General features: G+C 40.5%; 2 long non-coding RNA genes across 2 annotated transcripts; one reads left to right on the plus strand and one right to left on the minus strand.

Annotated features, from left to right (window-relative positions):
* Positions 1 to 870: 870 nt before the first annotated feature.
* LOC144587048 (uncharacterized) lies at positions 871 to 7,279 on the plus strand. Its single transcript, XR_013542213.1, has 2 exons — positions 871 to 956; positions 7,150 to 7,279. It is a non-coding gene; the product is annotated as an uncharacterized LOC144587048 (long non-coding RNA).
* LOC110073980 (uncharacterized) lies at positions 5,971 to 12,226 on the minus strand. The gene is made up of 3 exons (XR_002299682.3): positions 12,039 to 12,226; positions 10,367 to 10,444; positions 5,971 to 6,929 (listed from the first exon to the last, which is right to left on the minus strand). It is a non-coding gene; the product is annotated as an uncharacterized LOC110073980 (long non-coding RNA).
* Between the last annotated feature and the right edge of the window lie 5,866 nt (positions 12,227 to 18,092).

Below are 18,092 nucleotides of genomic sequence, written 5' to 3' on the forward strand. Positions count from 1 at the left end.
GTGCCTCCTTGGCAGGGGCTGGACTCAATGGTCCATCGGGTCTCCTCCAGCTCTGCACTTTTAAGATTATGATAATAACAACAATGATCCGGTGGTTGTGGTTGCTGGCCAAAACAGTAGCACAAAATAAAAAGAACTTGTCCAAGTTCTGATTATACCTTAGAAAAATGGTATCCAGTTGGAACTCTCCTGTTTCTGCATTTCCATACAGACAATAGAAATTGGAGGTTGATTGAACAGATGGTGGATTCCTGTTCAAGTTTGTCAGACCACAAATTAACCCAGCCTCATCTAAGGTGCACTATTGTTTTTAATCAAGCCTGGAAAGATGCAGGCACCACTTAGACATGGCAACTTAGTTCCATAATGATTACTGATATGCTAAAACAATAATAGCTTTGTCAAAATGCATTGTGGGGAAGGGAAGGAAGCAAGGAAGAATTATTTTAAACTTGTTCCTCAAACTTTCTGTATTCTGCAAGCTGAGAAATCTCATCATTTCTACCACTTTTTTTGGGGGGGGTAGGGTTGCCTTGCTGCTTTTCAGTTTAATTGAGAGGCCTAAAGAAATCTGATGGTTCTTTATTTATTTATAGCTTGTGCTCACGTTTATGCAAATAGGGAACAAATCCAGTAGCAAGCCTTTTAAAAAAAATGCCACACACCAGAGATCTGACTGACTGAATGTACAAAAGAGCAATCGCAGACTTTAATGCATTCTTTCAAGGGTGGAAAAAAAAGGAGGAACAACAATCACAAGGCAAAAACTTTGCAACACAATTGCCTTGAAAAGGCAACAATTTTTTTTCTCACAAAATAAATACTGTCCATTCTTGTCTGCCTTTTCCCCACCTCCTTTGTGTTCCAAGAAATTGCCAGTAATGAAAACAGAGCAGAGCCAATCAAATTGTTGTGTATACTCCTGCACTGTGGAAGCTGGAAACCCTGCATTTCAAGTAAGTCTTATGCATTATTCATAGCCTATGCATGTTTATGCAAATTAACAAAGGCGGAAGTGTATGGTAAAGCAGTATTAGTAGGTGAAATAATGATGGGGGGAAAATACTCTGCTTAAACCATATGTTAACAGAGATGCCATTCTTAACTTATTTCTTTTTTTTTTTTTGTTAATAAAAACATTATGTGAGAGGTGATGTCCCATGAAGAAATTAAATATATGCTCCTATATTTTAGCAAGAGGCATTCCTCATCTTTTTCTCCCGGAGGTATAGAATTATAAAATAAGCCTGTCTAAACTGGAAAGGAAGAAAGGAAGGAAGATGTGCAGGTAACAATGGTGTTATCTCTAAACACATGCCAATCTAAGACTGTCTCAAACAAGAACCTAAAATAAAATAAAATAAAAATTGCAAAAATAAACAAAGGGCATGGAGCTTTCAGGGGGGCGGTTAAAGAAGAGGTCTATTTCTGTCTTGGCAGGAAACACTAGACAAGGTGTCATTCAATCCACACACAAGCCCTCTTTCAACTGGAAGGGATTGGGCTCAGGAAAGCCTTACTGCACAGACACAAAGAAGGGTGATTTTCCTTCTCCCTTTCTCTCATTCTTTCTCGCTCCTTCTTTTCAGAGAGTGATAGGAGGAGGAGAAAGGGGAGGAGAAGGTAGGCTTGAGTGCCACCTTCATTTGCATGGAAACCTACACCTCCTAGCCAACCGGTGTGGCCTGTTGCAGCTTAGTGACACGCACAGCATTATTATTTTGCAAACGTTTTTCATGTATGGTGCATTGTGATTAGACAAAGGGAAACAAGGGTCCTTTCACCATATCTTCCCGCCAACTTTTAATTTATTACAAGCCTATCAATCGAATTCTTGCACCTCTGGACTGTTAATTAATTAATTGTCTTCAAAAATGCCATTATTGATACATACTTACTTCCATTTTATCATTCTTAGTGAGAGAATTAGTATTTTAGGTGTATTGTACTTCACATTATATTTCAGATACTACAATTCTATCAATATTGATAGAAGTATATATGAATATACAGAACTGGTATGTTGACACCAGGAAAAGCTTATAGAAAACAGTGAAAGCTAGCACTAGTTCAAAAAAAATCTCAGACTGAAACTTTGCTAAACTGGGCAGTAAATTGCTTGGATTTTTATGTGTCTATGACACAAAAATCAGTATGGAATCAGGGTACTGGTATATATTGATGGGATAGTGGCTGACAGAGAAGGTATGCATTACAATTCAATATTCCTAAACCTAATACAGATTTTGTATTATTTTTACCTATTAAAATCATGCTAATGCAAGTGGTACCCGTAACAAAAAGAATAAAACAAATGGCCTCGTTAGTCAACTTTCTACCCTTTCTGCAATAGTCAGTCAGCCTCCCAAAACCACTGAACAGGCTCAGTCCTCCCTAAGCTGGGTCTGTCCTTCCCAGTTTTTTTCCCCTGATGATTTTGTGTATTTTCAAGATTCTCCCCACTCTGGTGATAACTCCCATTTGGATGTGGTCTTCTAGCTTAAATCTTGTCTGTGCACTATTATACGTCCTTTGGAAGTTTTTCAAAACTTCTGGAATGGATTCTGTGGGCATGGAGAGGCATTAAAAGAGTAGGGGAAATCCATTCCACTGAAAGTTTTCATTCTACAGACATAGTTACATTTCCTATATAGTATAACATCAACATTTCCAAAACTAATGTCTTCCACATTGCAAAACGAATGTCAAAGCCATCCCTTTTTTGCACTATATTCATTATATAAACTCATAGTTAATGAAAGCTATTATCCAACTCAGCAGACATTCCCCATTTACTGCTCCAAAAAGTGATAAATAACTCGTCTTTTTCTTGGAAATAATTTGCTTTCCATTTTCCTTCATTTATTCAAACATTGTTTCATCATTGTTGCTGCATTTCACATAAAAATACTAGAAAGTGAAGTGGGGGAGGGGGTTTGAGAAAGGAACTCATCTGAATTCTGCCATTTTGGTTGGTGCAAGCAAGAGATACCTGGGAGGCTTTTATATTTATTTCATCCATTGGACAGGTCTTTAAGATTACACACATACAGTGTGTTGGAGAGAGAGGCTGTAAGACTACAGATGAACGAGACACCAATAGTTTTAGACGAGGCAGCAGTGGTAAAGCCTGGTTACACTGATGATATACCTCAGATATGTCACGGTGTTAACAAAAGTGATTTATAGTCATGTGGTAGTCACACGGTCTTAGAATGGTTGCATGTGTCTCCTGTGGCAACTGCTCATCCAGCATTTTTTTTAGGAGCCATCAAAGTAGACTGGATTCTTTCATTTCACATTAGATTGGATCCTTACTTCTATTTCCCCTCAGTTTTTTAATGCAGATTATTCTGCTCCTCACCCAGCCCATTCATTCAAGCCATTGATGTTCCCAGTTTCTTAAAGGAGGTGGCTTATCCCCTCCTTGCCTGCTGGGTGATTTTCACCTTGCAAATGGCCAATGAGTTGAACCACTTACTTTTTGTGTGCAGTCAACACTACCTCATCCCCCGCCTACCCTTCTTGAATTCTCTGGAAGCCACACACAAGCCAGGAACAGAGGGGAGAGGAGGCATTGGTTCAACTCTTGATTGACATTTATGGGTTGCTGTCAGTCTCTGGTTTCGCAAGTAGCCCCAGTGGTTTGCCATGAAAGTCTGCCTGGGGAGAAAAAAGTGGAGAGGAATGAAGCAAGGAAAGGAAGAAAGGAGAGGCAGAGGAAGACAAAAATGAGGAACAAAGAAATAAAATTCCTCATCTTGGCTCTTGGGTTGTTTGTGGCTTTCAGAGAAATTCAGGGTGGGCAGGCAGGGGAAAGAGGCAGCAGGGAACTATGGCTGCTGCTGCCGCCACTGCCGCCTCATCCCTTCCTTCCAGGAGACAATGGTGAAGCCTCACTTGTAGCAGCTGGCAGGCAAAAAGCCTTCCTCTTCCTCACTTCTCATTCTCTGCTCCTTCCCTTCATGACAGAAAGAAAAAAGAAAAAAAGAACAACAGGCTAGGGAAAGCACCCCCTTCTTCCCAAGCCTAGCATTTGCTGGCTCTGAAAAACTCGTGGCCACTCCAAAAAACACAATCTGCCATCAAATTAATCCAGTCTTACACATGCATCATGTAGTTACCCATTTTTACAGCAAATCAAAACAAGCTAAACCAAATTTAAATAGTTTAAAAAAAAATTAACTGCCTTCCAAGTCTGTGCTTAGCATATCAGGCCACTGCCAGGTGCGAAATGCCACACTATCCACAACTTGCGCCCAGGAAACAAACAGTCTCTTTGTTTTAGGACCATGTATAAATATTTGCTGTGGGATGTGGTGGCGCTGTGGGTTAAACCGCAGAAGCCTCTTTGCTGCACGGTCAGAAGACCAGCAGTTGTAAGATCGAATCCACATGACGGAGTGAGCTCCCATTGCTTGTCCCAGATCCTGCCAACCTAGCAGTTTGAAAGCATGTAAATGCAAGTAGATAAATGGGTACCACCTCGGTGGGAAGGTAACAGCGTTCTGTGTCTAGTCGCGCTGGCCACGTGACCATGGAAACTATCTTCGGAGAAATGCTGGCATTATGACTTGGAGACAGGGATGAGCACCGCGCCCTAGAGTCAGACATGACTGGACTAAATGTCAAGGGGAACCTTTACCTTGTAAATATTTGCCATATGTAGTCTCACTCTTAAGTCTGAGGAAGTGGATTTGGTCCACAGAAGCTCATATTTATAGCAGTTAGTGTTCAAGGTGCCACTATATTTTTGTCCTTTATTTTTTCTTTATCTTTCATTTTTGGCCTGCTATGCTAGATACTTCTATGTGGTGACTCCCTGGCTGTAAGAGTAGAGCTGAAAAAAATACTACAGACAGCTTACTCTAAAAAGTCATCTGATCACAATCCCATAAGCTTTTCTAAATTCCCGTAGCTTGCAAATTAGTTTACTGTATTGTGTTTTGTGACAGGTCTTTGGAGGTTACGCACCATCTTAGTTTGTATTATGATTGTTTAAAGGCAACTCTGGAAACAGTTGCAGTGGCTGAAATAGTAATGTGCTTTCTTGTGTTAATGAAGTACTAATTCTATCATCTGATTTGACCCTACATTTGGGAAGGTCAGATGCCTTCCAGGTATTTTCAGCTACAACTGTTCTAATCTCTGACCACTGAGCTTCCTGTCTAGTCTCTGAGAACTGTAGTTAAAATCATCTGGAGGATACCAGATTGTCTACAATTAATAATAATTTAATGCCACTAATTTAGATTTACGGTGACTCTTCTCAGGGTTTTCTAGATAGAGACTAGTCAGAAGTTTATAGTTCCCTTCTTCTGCCCTGGGACTGTGTGCTTGCCCAAGGCTACACAGGCTGGCTTTTTCTCCAGGAGCCATAGTGGAGAAATGAACTCTTGAACCCTGACTCTGCAGCCAGGTGTCCAACTCACTAAGCTATTTAGCCAGTTTTGCCTCTAGTTAGAGCAAACTATACACACAGAGACAGGTCAGCTGTTTGATTCTCTGTAGATGAGCTTCAAATGTTTACCACCATTGCTGCTTGATATAAGAAGGTAGTTTGCAAATTTGCATCCAGCCATCTTACATGCCTTTGGAGCATATTGTGTACCCCACCCAGCAACATTTTTTTCTGTTTTAATTTGTTTCTAACATATTTCCACCTAAGTGGAAGAGGGGGCAGCGCAGTTGTCGACTGTCTTTCTAGCAACTGCAAGGATTTATTTATAGATGCAATTTCTCAAAAAACTGTTCCTAGTGTAAGAAAGGAATTGCTGGAAAATGTTGGCAATTATTTTGCAAGCTGTGGTTTCTTCCTGGTACGGTACTACAGCTTATTTGCATACAGTATGATTGAAAATGAAACTCTGACATGTAGGATTTCACAAATATCACAGGAGGGGGCTGGAACACCCACACCGACAGATACAACAAATAAACACTGCCACTTATAGATGAAAGACAGTGTTGCAGCTGCTGAATATTTATTGTAATGGCTTAAAGCTGTATTTTAATTTGTTTAAATACACATGTTATACATAGTTTATTAAAAGATACATTTATCGATTCTTAGGGTATAAATATCAGAGAAAGGATAATCTTGGTGAACCGTACAAAGGGTTGACTCCAAATTCATCTCCCCACATTGCCATGCTGTGTACTGTTCACAGTGTAGAGTACTGTGCAAGAAGAGAGATATTAAACCAAATAACATTTTGTCCTTCTGTAACCTTTTGCGCAATCAGAGATATTAAAGTAGCCATGGAGCCTACTAGTTATATCTCTAGACAAGTTCCTGTGCAAGCCTGGGGTATCCATGTGTGGGATCTCACTAGCGACTGCTTCCATTCTGCTCAAACTCTTACTCTGAAACATTTCCCACCCACCACATTCCCTTGCCTTTATCCCTCTAATGCAGTGGTTCTTAACCTTTGTTATTCAGGTGTTTTTGAACTGCAGCTCCCAGAAACCCCAGCCAGCAGAGCTGATGGTGAAGGCTTCTGGGAGTTGCAGTCCAAAAACATCTGAGTAACAAAGGTTAAGAACCAGTGCTCTAATGCACAAAATAATTCCCACATTTTCCATCATTGTCAGTTACAAAATACCCCACCATGAAAACATTCCATAATACCATCAAATATTAATTCACAGAAATGAGTAACCTATTCCAGTGGTCATCCTGGCTTGGTATTCTGGAAAGCGTAGTCCAGAGTAGAAATATTTCCAGTCTCTGGTGGCCAGTTACTTTCAGGGTTGGCAGTGTAATCAGGTATCTGGGCATGGAGCCAGAGGCTGTAAATTCAGATCGTCCTTGTGTCTCTGAGAAGAAGAGCCAGCATGTACAACCTGGGGCGAGCTGTAGCATCCCACAAGTGCTTCCAGAAGAAGGGACTGCAAAATCACTTCTGAATACATGTACATGGGAGACTCTGGAAGAAGCATTACCATTAGTCAGAGCTGACTTGAAAGCACATGTTATTAAGCAGGGCATAATGACATTAAATTTCAAAAGTATTGTAATATGTAGGAATTACTTTCTTTGTGAACCAGGGAACACTTTCTACTTGCATTCAAAAGTTACTTATAAAAGGGTATTTGGAGAGGCATTTTGACAGGAATTCATCTGTTTTTCTTCCATTCTCTCCTCAGTTCTAAAGATTCTCCCCCGAACACACCAAATAATTGAAAAATAAGGGGCTCCATAAGAAACAATGCAATGAGTTTCTCCTCTAATGCTGTAATGAATGACTATGGATTATTTTTAATGTATCATAGCAAATAGAAGGAAGGGATAGCTCTTTCTCTCCAAATAAAATAAAATAAAATAAAATAAAATGCTCTTCTCTGAAGCTGTTATTTGCATTTTAAAGGAAGTTTGCACTGCTGCCCGAAAGGTTTCCCTTAAATTCTTGGAGAGTCAGTTTTGGTCATAGGGACTGCATTAGGGAGTAAAACAGTTACGTTTTCTTCCCTGTATGACCCCTAAGTGTGCCAGTATTTTTTTCATACCTTCCTCCATAAATGCTATTCATATTAATAACATCATGCACATTCAGTTGTTTCATTTTGGACTTCCTCATTATAGGGCTTTTGAAATATAAATATTCTGAAGTGATTTACCATTGCGTTCTTATACACAGTACTAGTAAGAGTTAGCCTGAATGTCACTGGTGTTGTCTGTGAAAGTTCCTTCACCAGTGTCACCTTCCACTACCACTCCTGCCCAATAGCTGTCCTTCAGGAGATTCACAAATCCACTATTGGATTTATCCATTCTTTTCTGTTCATGTGGCCTTTAATTCATGAAGACGATGGATGCCCTTTAGTGTAATGTGTCATCTTTGATAATTCCACCTTAGTTGACCCTGCTACGAATTTTGACCTGTAACAGAGTCTAGCCCAGTGGTGGCGAACCTTTTTGGGCTCATGTGCAAATTGGGAACAGCAGCAGCAGAACCAGAAGTGGCGGCGGAAGGGGGAATCCCAGCACGGAGGTGCCTTGAGACCCCACTCTGGATCTGCTGCCAGCACCAGCTGCTCCGGATCCACCTGCTGAAGTGCCAACACCGTGGCTGCAGCCGCCTTCTCAGGTTTGGCTGCTTGGGGGGAGGGGGGGGGAGTAGCGATCTGGCGACTTATGCAGAAAGGGCTCCGCTTGGCAGCTGTGGCATGCATGCCATAGGTTTGCCATCACTGGTCTAGCCTGATGGCATTTTTTTCAGGTTGTCAATATGTAAAGTTTTGTGTTTATAGAGTGTTAAGATCATTAAAGGGGGTGTAGAATAACCTTGAAAATGGAAGTGCCTTTAGAATTGATTCTTGAACAATAGTTTACTACTGGCTTTGCAAAATAATGAATCCGCTCTCCAGCTGAGCAAGTTCACTGTACCATAACAATCCAGACAGTTGAACATGTTTATATTGCAATGTGTAAATATGCAACATGGTGTATCTAGGTCTTATAGCTTGCACTCTTTGTAGTTCCAATACCCTGGTGTTAAAACACTCTCTTTTTCTAGTATTTGGGCATTCCAGGTCCCTGATGCAACAGGCCTTTATTCCTCTAGTCTTTGACAAAAATTCGTCAAAACAATGATGTTAGCATCATAGTGCCAGCTTTCCAGATACTGAGTTACAAGACTCTGGAATTATGAAGACTATTTCAGGAACAATGGAATTTCTTATTGAAAAATATGGTGTTCCAGGCTCCTGGATCTCAAGACCCCTGGAGAAAGGATTGTTGGCAGATTGATGGAAGGTGTAAACATCTGAAAGAATTATAACTATAGGGGGATAAGGAACACACAAATTCAACAATAATGTAGCAGTGCAGAAACAGGCTTTATTTCCAAAAGCTAGCAACACTATCAACAGGAATTTCCCTCTATAGATTCCAGCTGGTTTGGCCGGGTGAGCATTTAGAATGATTTTGTGTGTGTTCTTAATATGCTTAGAGGCTGAGGAAGCCATGTTCATTTATGTATTTTTATTCTTCAGAACATTCGTATTCAAGTTTTATTCTCTGCCTTTTGACTTTTGATTGTGCCTTTTTAGGCTATAAGTGCCTGCAATTTTAAAATGTAACCAAAACATTATTGTTGGTATTCTTATGGTACTTTTTTATGGTCCTGTATTTTGGACTGAATTCTGACAAGTATTTGCTTGCAAGCTAAGTTTAGTTTTCATACATTTATTTTATACGAATTTTGAATGTGCTTATGTTTTTTTCTCAAAACTGTAAGACCATTTTCACTACATTTTGACTTGTTACTTTTTGAGATATTTTGTGCTTATGGAATATAAAGCAATGTAGATAAAGCTTGCAGAACTAGACAAGCTGATGTTTCCTGGCATCATTGCAACAATGAAAAGACTTACACCGTGATAGATGAATTTTGATATGGCTGGAAATGATTGTTTGGCCTCATTCTGAAATTAACACCTTTTTGGGATAAATGTCAGCTGTAATGAACACAGACTTTCTTTTCAAAAGGTCTATAAAATTCTGTAGGGCTCTTGGGGAGATGTTCAGGCATCAGAACCTGACCTAACAGACTTCCTTGGCACATTCAAATACTCTTACCACATTAAGGGGTGCATACAAGAAGAGGTGCAGAATAGTGCCAGAAGAAGTAAAGGGCAGTAGAGAAATAGGAATACTAAACATGAGATGGATTGACTCATAAATTTTAGCATTGAAGATCTGAGCAGGGCTTTTAATGATAGAACCGTTTGGAAGTAATCAATCCATTGAGTCCTCCTAAGTCAAAATGACTTGATAGCACATAAGAACTGCTCAGTTGGTAGGTTCAGACGTGGAGGAATTTTCTGATGTCCATTTTCTACCATTATGCTGACATTTTTGTTTAGGGTTTCATAGTACCCAGACCTAATGAATGTTCTATTTTGCCACAACATTTCTGTGTTAGCCAGAGTAATCTCTTATTGAAGTTAGTGCCAGCAACTTATCACCAAATTGGTGCTGGTTGTAATCAAAAGCAGCTGAAAGGTCCACAAAAGCTGTGAAAAGTGTCTCTGAGGGGTTTGTGGTAGATTTCATAATAGGATGGTGCAAAATCAACCTTGCTCACTGGAAGGACAGATCCTGGAGCTGAGGCTCCAATACTTTGGCCATCTCATGAGAAGAGAAGACTCCCTGGAAAAGACCCTGATGTTGGGAAAGAGTGAAGGCAAGAGGAGAAGGGGACAACAGAGGATGAGATGATTGGACAGTGTCACCGAAGCTACCAACATGAATTTGACCCAACTCCGGGAGAGGGCTTGGCGTGCTCTGGTCCATGGGGTCACGAAGAGCTGGACACAACGACTAAAGAACGAAATGGTGCAAAATAATAATTTTAAAAACCTGGTGTATTGTGGATGTCCCCAAGGAAACCCGCTTGTTCTTCATTTATAATTTTGTAGTTTATTTCAGTCTTCCAGTCTGTGGAGAAAGTAGGTAAACAGCTTTCATGCAACTTACATGCAAGAGGCATATTGATCTATAGCAGGGATGGGCAAAGTGCAGTTCATTGACCACAAATGGTTCCTCAGTGGTCTGGTGCAGCCAACCAAGGCTCCCCAGAACTCCCGATCTCTGAGGTAGAGGAGTGTCAGAAGTGTAAGCTCTGGGAACAGCAGGTTGTCTACCCCAGTTTCTAGTTACATGGGCCATTGTAGGAAGAAGGCAGGATATGCCACTCCTGTGGTGGTTCCCCTTTAGTAAGCTTTGTTACCACTCACTCAGCAACTTCATTATCAATTGGCAGAAATTAAAGAACAATTTAAGAACACTGGTTGTTGTGGGTTTTTCGGGCTCTTTGGCCGTGTTCTGAAGGTTGTTCTTCCTAACGTTTCGCCAGTCTTTGTGGCCGGCATCTTCAGAGGACAGCACTCTGTCCTCTGGGGTGCTGTCCTCTGAAGATGCTGGCCACAGAGACTGGTGAAATGTTAAGAAGAACAACCTTCAGAACACAGCCAAAGAGCCCGAAAAACCCACAACAACCATTAGATCCCGGCCATGAAAGCCTTCACAAATAAATTTAAGAACATTTTGTGCATGCTAAAGTACAATTTGATTACAAGCCCCTATTTCTCAGTCTTTTTGAGTGGTTCCACTGTCCTAAAGAAGAAGACACTCCGAATGTAGTGAGCAACTGGATAAAGTGTGCACAAAGTAACAGATTGTGATAGATTTAAAACTCCTAGCTGATGCCGGGTAATTGTAATATGGGAATGGCTTTTGTTCAGTTATTTTGATAGCCTTCCATAGTATCTACAGGGGCTAAGGAAAGAAACAGTTCCAATTTTTTAAATATAGAGTAACTGAATGTACAATGGACATTTGTTGTACAGTTCCACACATGTTTATTCAGAAGACAGAATAACTGTATTCTGTGGAACGTACTCTCCTCAAAGTGTGCACAAGATTGCAGGCTTAATGGCGTAACATCTGGTATCCATTACACACACCTCTAATTCTGTCATTTTGCATTTCCAGGCAGATGGACAAACATTACCATTATATGTGGCATTGTTAGGATGGAAAATGCAAGATACACTGCTAGATTAAACAAGTGCTAAGAGATTTAACTGTAGTTGTATGATCTTCTGTTGCAAAAATACAATACATAAAAAGAAGCATATATTTACCAACATTACTTACTAGGTTTTGCTAGTGCTGGTTTTAGATAGCCAGGGAAATTATTCCAGATTCCTAATAATCTGGGATGCTACTTCAGAAAGGGACTGAAAAGAGATTCCCTGCATATGCTGATTTCCTTCCCAAGTCTTTTGTGCCCTCTAGGTGTGTTAGCATACAAGTACCCTCATTCTCAACCAGTCTGGCCATTGGGTATGCTTGGGTTATAGGCCATGACATTTAGAGGTCACGAGGTCGGGGAATGTTGGCACAAAGCATTAAGACACTGAAGGATTTTTCTGTTCAGATTGCAAAAGTAGTAATGATAAACTACAACTAAACTATGGGCTTGTTTACATAAGACTGGGCTGGAGCAGGCTAAGGGGGGGTTTCTTACGTTTGGGTGGAGGTTGAACATGCCAGTTGGTGCAATCCTGGTATCCACATGGCATGCACACCTCAAGCAACCCTCTTCGGCCTGCCTCCCTTAAGAAAACAACATATGTTCATATGGTGCTCCTAAAGAAATGGGAGGGATTAAGGCAGATCGTAGAATCTGTAGAATGACCACCTTTCCTTAGTGATCTGTAACAAAACAGAAATAAAAATAAAGCAAAAAGCCTTATGGCACCTTTAAGACTATCAGATTTATTTCAGTGAGAGCTTTTTATAGAGTAAAATGGAATACTGTACAGTATTTAGACCACAGGTTTATATATTCAGTGTACCTGATTACGGCAGTAGGGACCAACTAAGGTCAGATACAGAAGATCACAACAGTATTATCTGCAATTGCGTCTGCATATACCGGTAAATGTATCTTGGAAACACACACGATAGACCAGTGACATAAGAAATAGGGCATAGCTAACTGGCACCATAAAGATGTGCTCTTTTTGCCCTTTCCTTTTTCCATATAGTTTTTCCCTCTCCCTTTTTAGTCATTACTAGGAAACCAACCTCTGTTCTGCATATTTATTATAATGTGAGAATTTGATATTGTGGTCCTGCAACCTATATTAAATTAATTCAGACCATTATGATGACAATAGGAAGAACTAGGTAAGCAACAAAATGTAGAAATTATAAACTTAGTGGCAGTGTATATGCTTTTCAAATTTATTGGTATTAATTGTCATATATTGTTTAAGCTGTCTACAATGAAATGCAAAGCCTCATTTAGCTCTTGCCCAGAAAGAAAATACTATTGAAAATAATTCATGCAAAAACTGAAGACAAACATATTAGTCAGCAGAATATTCAGAAGCTCATCAGAACCAGTTACAGAAATTGTAATGCTTTCTGTCTTGCTAACTAAACAAACTGCACAGGTCAGTGGTTTTTAGATGGTGTACAGCTTTCCCCTCCGAGACACTGATAATTGGTGATACACTTGGCCACAGATACCACCGCCACTGGAAAAATAACATCAGTACATGTAACTCCAGAACTATAAATCTTTTGGCAATGCCCAAAATGAACAGATTAGGCTTTTATGGACACCATCTATCTTCCTTCTTTCTGTATTTACACAGAGTGTATTCTTGCAGATTTCAGATTCAAATTAAGGGTGTAATCATACAGCTGGAAAGGATCACACTAGAAAGGGTTGCTTCAATAGCAGTGATTTTCCTCAAAGCAGCCCTTCTGTCTGCTGGTGAAGCGCTCCAGCCCAGCCTCCCAAAGTAGTAGTCTTATAGTAGGACTGAAAAGGTCCAACTTGGACGGAGATCAGGGTCAGGATGGAGCACAATTCTCTGAACATTGTATGATTGCTAGGAAATGGATCATACCAGGTCACTCCACAAGCTGTCCAAAATGCAATTTATTTCCCACACCCACGAGAAGAGCCTCGTGGCACGGTGGTTAAACTGCTGTACTGCAGCTAAAACTGTGCTCACGACCTGGGGTTCCATCCCAGGTAGCCGGCTCAAGGTTAACTCAGCCTTCTATCCTTCCGAGGTCGGTAAAATGATTACCCAGCTTGCTGGGGGTGGGGGTGTAGCCTGCATAATTAACTTGGAAACCACCCGGAGAGTGTTTGAAGCACTATGGGGCGGTATATAAGCAGCACACTTTGCTTTGCTTTAATTTAGAAGACAACACACTGAACATTTAGAACGTACAACTTTGTGCAAATAATTCCCAGGGAAACAAGCAGAGTGCCATTTGGTCTTCTATGCTTTTTGACTTCCCCAAGGCCATTCTGGACTAATGAATGGTCCAATTTATTATGAACTACATCATTAATGTAACTGTGGACAGTCCTGTAGCAAAGCTAGCCATGGTTCTTCTACTTCTGAAGACAGTGCTTACCAACAAAACTATTCTGCTGGTTATTGCTAGACAGCAAATGCTCCAGGCAATATACTGAGGTGATGATGGTTGTTGAGGTCTCAGCCAAAAGGATGGGATTCCGAGCAGGGATAAAGCAAAAAGCTGCAGTGAAAAAAGGCAGCTACCTGTAAAATGACAAAGATACAGAAAGAGGAGAGGGAAGAAGTTGGTGGGGCTGGACTGTCCCTCCTTTGAGAGGATGAGAGACCCTCAACCATTTTTGAGCCAGAGCTAACATATGCATTGTTTGAAGCGTGTCATGGGCCCTCAAAAATTGCTGCCACACTGAGCAGAACAAATAATAAATCACTAACTTCACACACATACACACACACACACACACACACACACACACACACACAAACCAAAAACACAGCAAACAGCAAACAGAAACAGAGCCTTAGTACAAGGCTGGAGGTGGTGGTCCGAGCTGCAAAATACAAGACCATCTTCTTGAACCCAGTTTTCTGTTCCCACATGCATTTCAGTGAAGATGGAGAGACTGGACTAAGAGACAAATAATATGGCAAAAGAACTTCAACATTGAGAAGTGTGATTTAAGTGCCCAATGTCATACATCCCATCCAAAATATGCACAACACATACCCAATTCCTAGGGGACAAAGCTGGTGATACTTGGAGATGTACAGAGAGAATGTACGAGATGGAAAACACCAGCCCACATTTTGCACATTGCAAAACACATCCCTTTTGCTTTCTGCCAGCGTTTGGCAGTGGCTGTCTATCATTTTTATTTTCTAATAATAAAATGCCAGAGGCATTTTGGAAAGGAAGATGGTACTGTTGGACAACATGTCACTTCGGGACTGCTGTCTCCTAATTCTTTTTAATATAGCATCTTAATCAAAATTGAACATACTGTATATAAAAAGAATAGGTACCCTGGTGAGTACCAATGAAAGTAAGCATCCTAGGGCTTTCCGAGTTCTCTTGGGCAGGAGCTGGGAACACATTACCCTGGTGATTCCACTCTTCCTTGCCAGATTGGTTATAGCAGGTGCTAGTGGTGGGTCTTCTGCTGAGCTTGGCAGCATTTAAGATTTAGGGTACTACTAGGCTTAGTCAAATGATGTTACTATGGCTTATTCTAAACTGTGGTGGGAACTTTCCTCTTTCTGCAATACAGTAGAGTACTTTTAAAGTACTTATAGTATGAAAAAATGTTTCCAGGCTCTGGATTGCATCCATTGCAGTGGGCATTGTTGATACAGGGACTTAAATAGGTTGGGCAATTTCCTATATCTACATTAGTCCAATCTCTTGTGTCCCTTCTGCCTTCTGGCTTTGTGCATAAGACAAGCAGTATTATTCTTTTTCAAATTAAAATGCTCCTCCTAATATTCTCCCACTAGCTTGGAAGTATTCCCTAAGTACATATTAGACATGAGCAAACTGCCTATTTTTCAGATTCAAAATAAAACACTTTAGCAAGAACTAGGCTGCCTGTGCTATCAATAAACATTTCACTACTCCTTCATCTGAAGAACCAGGCTTGCCTGAAAACAGCGCTCTTCCTTCCATCCAACCACCCCCGCCCCATTTCTTTGCAATGATATTCGCATGTAGGCCTGGTGCCCTCACTATTGCTGTTGTTGTTGCCATGGTTATGCCCTCGACTTGTTTTCTCAACAGGAATCTCCCTCTGCCTTGCTTGCCTGTGTAACATATTGTGTATGAATAAGATGGTTTTTGTTCAAGAGATTGTACAGCAAGAAGAGGAAGGGCATGAAGCAGGTATTATTAAGTGCTCAGCACTTCCTTGGATTGTGAGACGTCCATGTGAAATGCGGTGTGCTTATTTTCCTTGGGATGAAACAATAGAAATGTACAGAGGTTATGTAGTATTTAATTATTGGAATCAATTAGACTCTGGAAAAGAGCTACCAAAACTGACACAAAATTAGAATCCCAGATAACAATAGTGTTGACTGAGAAAAAGGGCCATATGGCAATCCAGATTTGGGTGGACGGCAATTCTGATCATTCTTGACCATTGGCTGTGATGTGAGGCTGACTCCAAATGCAATCCAATCATATCTTGAGGGCCAGGGCTTCCCAACCTTTTTTTTTTTGAAAAAAAAATAGATACCATCCAATTAGTGAGTTCACACTACTTCGCGCGATGTACAATCAATCAAAACCTATGCTACAGTCCCTTCTGAGGCTGCTTCTATTTCACATAATTTTAGCTAAAAGCTCTTGGTTGTGCATCCTCTGTCTGCCCTTTGTCTCAGGCAAAACCACAAGACTGGCCCATTCATGCAAATCAAAACAGCCAAATTGATCACAATATTATTTTAATTTAATCCTGTATTCATAGAATACACGGAATGAAAGACTATAATGCAGTTTGCAATTGCTCCATTTATTTCCACAGCTCTGATTGCCCCAAACTTGAAACAAGACAGGAAATGACAATGTTTTTTTATTTTAGTTCAAGTGATTTACTATTATTACTTTGGGCTAATTGTTCTACAGATGATTCAACAATCACAGAGTTTCAACCTCTTCTGTTGTCAAAATTCAGCTCAAACGTGAACTATTTGTCTTGTGGACGAGGATAACCTTTGGATTTTTATATATAATTTGTTGTTTATTTAACTGTGTTCTCATTCACACCAAATTCCAAATAAAAATTTGTCCCATAGAAGGAAGAAGACACTTCCTCTTCAGAAAATAGCCTTGTGGCTGGGTGAGGAAGAGAATTATGACTATAGCAGGGAGGAAGCCTGTTAACAATTTCTTCTTGTTATTGCTCAGATGTAAATCTGCATTTGTTGTCATTTGTCCCATTAGAAGAAGCAGAACTGTACATTTTTCCGTCTCTAAAGGAACAAAATCAACTGCGGGTAGTAACGGTATGTTCTTGAAATGGTGCAGAAAGGTTTAATTCCTCAGCTATTCCCAATATTTAATCATTGTAGCGTAGTTTTCACTTCTCCTTGGTGACTTTTAGGGAACTTGGTTGACACAAGAGAACTGATTATTTCTCTCCTACTTATTCCAAAAACTAAGAAAAAAATGGAATCGATTGTAATGCATTTTCCCTTTGCCATGGCAGCTTAAGCTGATCAAAAGTAGGTTTGGTTTTTTAAAAGATATTTATAGCTCGTTGAACTGAACGAGGAAGCAACCATATCAGTTAGGATTTTCTAAATCTAAACCCAACACCATTAGCCATCCATTTTATTAGGTCGTCAATTAATGAAAATCATTGCTTTGCTCCAGAAACGACTATGTGTAATCAACAACAGGGATACGAAGCAGCTCCCCAAGCCTGCCCATGACTGAATAAGAGGAAACAGATACATGCCCACCCTGTAGTCTGCATGACATTAATTTTGGGGATGTGGTAGACAGAAAGATTTTACTTTTTTCCAGAGGCACCATCCTAGCAGTTGCACAAAGGCCAACACACAGTGGGATGTGCCTCATCCCAATGATGAAAAGGGGAGAGATGGTGTGGGGAGAAGTAATAGATCCTAACGAGCAAGTCAATTAAAGCCCATGTAACAGGAAGTGAGGCATACATCCACAGCCCCACCCCGCAATCCTAGGAGAAAACTTAGTAAACTAGCTAGGCTGCAAAATGCAAAGGATGAAAATGGAAATTTTATAATGCAAGTCCTAGCTAGCAGCAATGACACCCTTTTCATTTGCCCTAGATTTATGGGAAATGTGTGGCACAATGGCTGCAAAGGGAGATACAGCCCACACTGACCTGTCTGAGCCGTCCCTAGTATATCAATAGTTTGTTTGTTCAGGGGGGATGTTAAACTTATGGAGGGAGGGGTGGGGAGTCATCTGAGAGTTATCTTCTCCTTTGGTGCTGCCAGTTTAGTCTTTTCAACTTCTGTTTGGTTAATTCCAATTGCAGGGCATATTTTAGCTAAAACAATAATCCACAAATGCTAGATGGAGCACCACCAACTCATGGGATGTTGTTCCATCTGTGGATGGCGAGCGGCTCTGTGCTCCTTCCTGCACGCATCCAAGAACTGCAGAAATGTCCCTGATTTAGTCTGGTTTTACACATTTACCCAAAGACACCACTCTTTTGCACAGCTAGGGCTATGCATCAGGATACTGGCTA

This window comes from Pogona vitticeps, chromosome 2 (assembly GCF_051106095.1).
Source record: "Pogona vitticeps strain Pit_001003342236 chromosome 2, PviZW2.1, whole genome shotgun sequence".
In the NCBI taxonomy this organism is placed as follows: domain Eukaryota; kingdom Metazoa; phylum Chordata; class Lepidosauria; order Squamata; family Agamidae; genus Pogona; species Pogona vitticeps.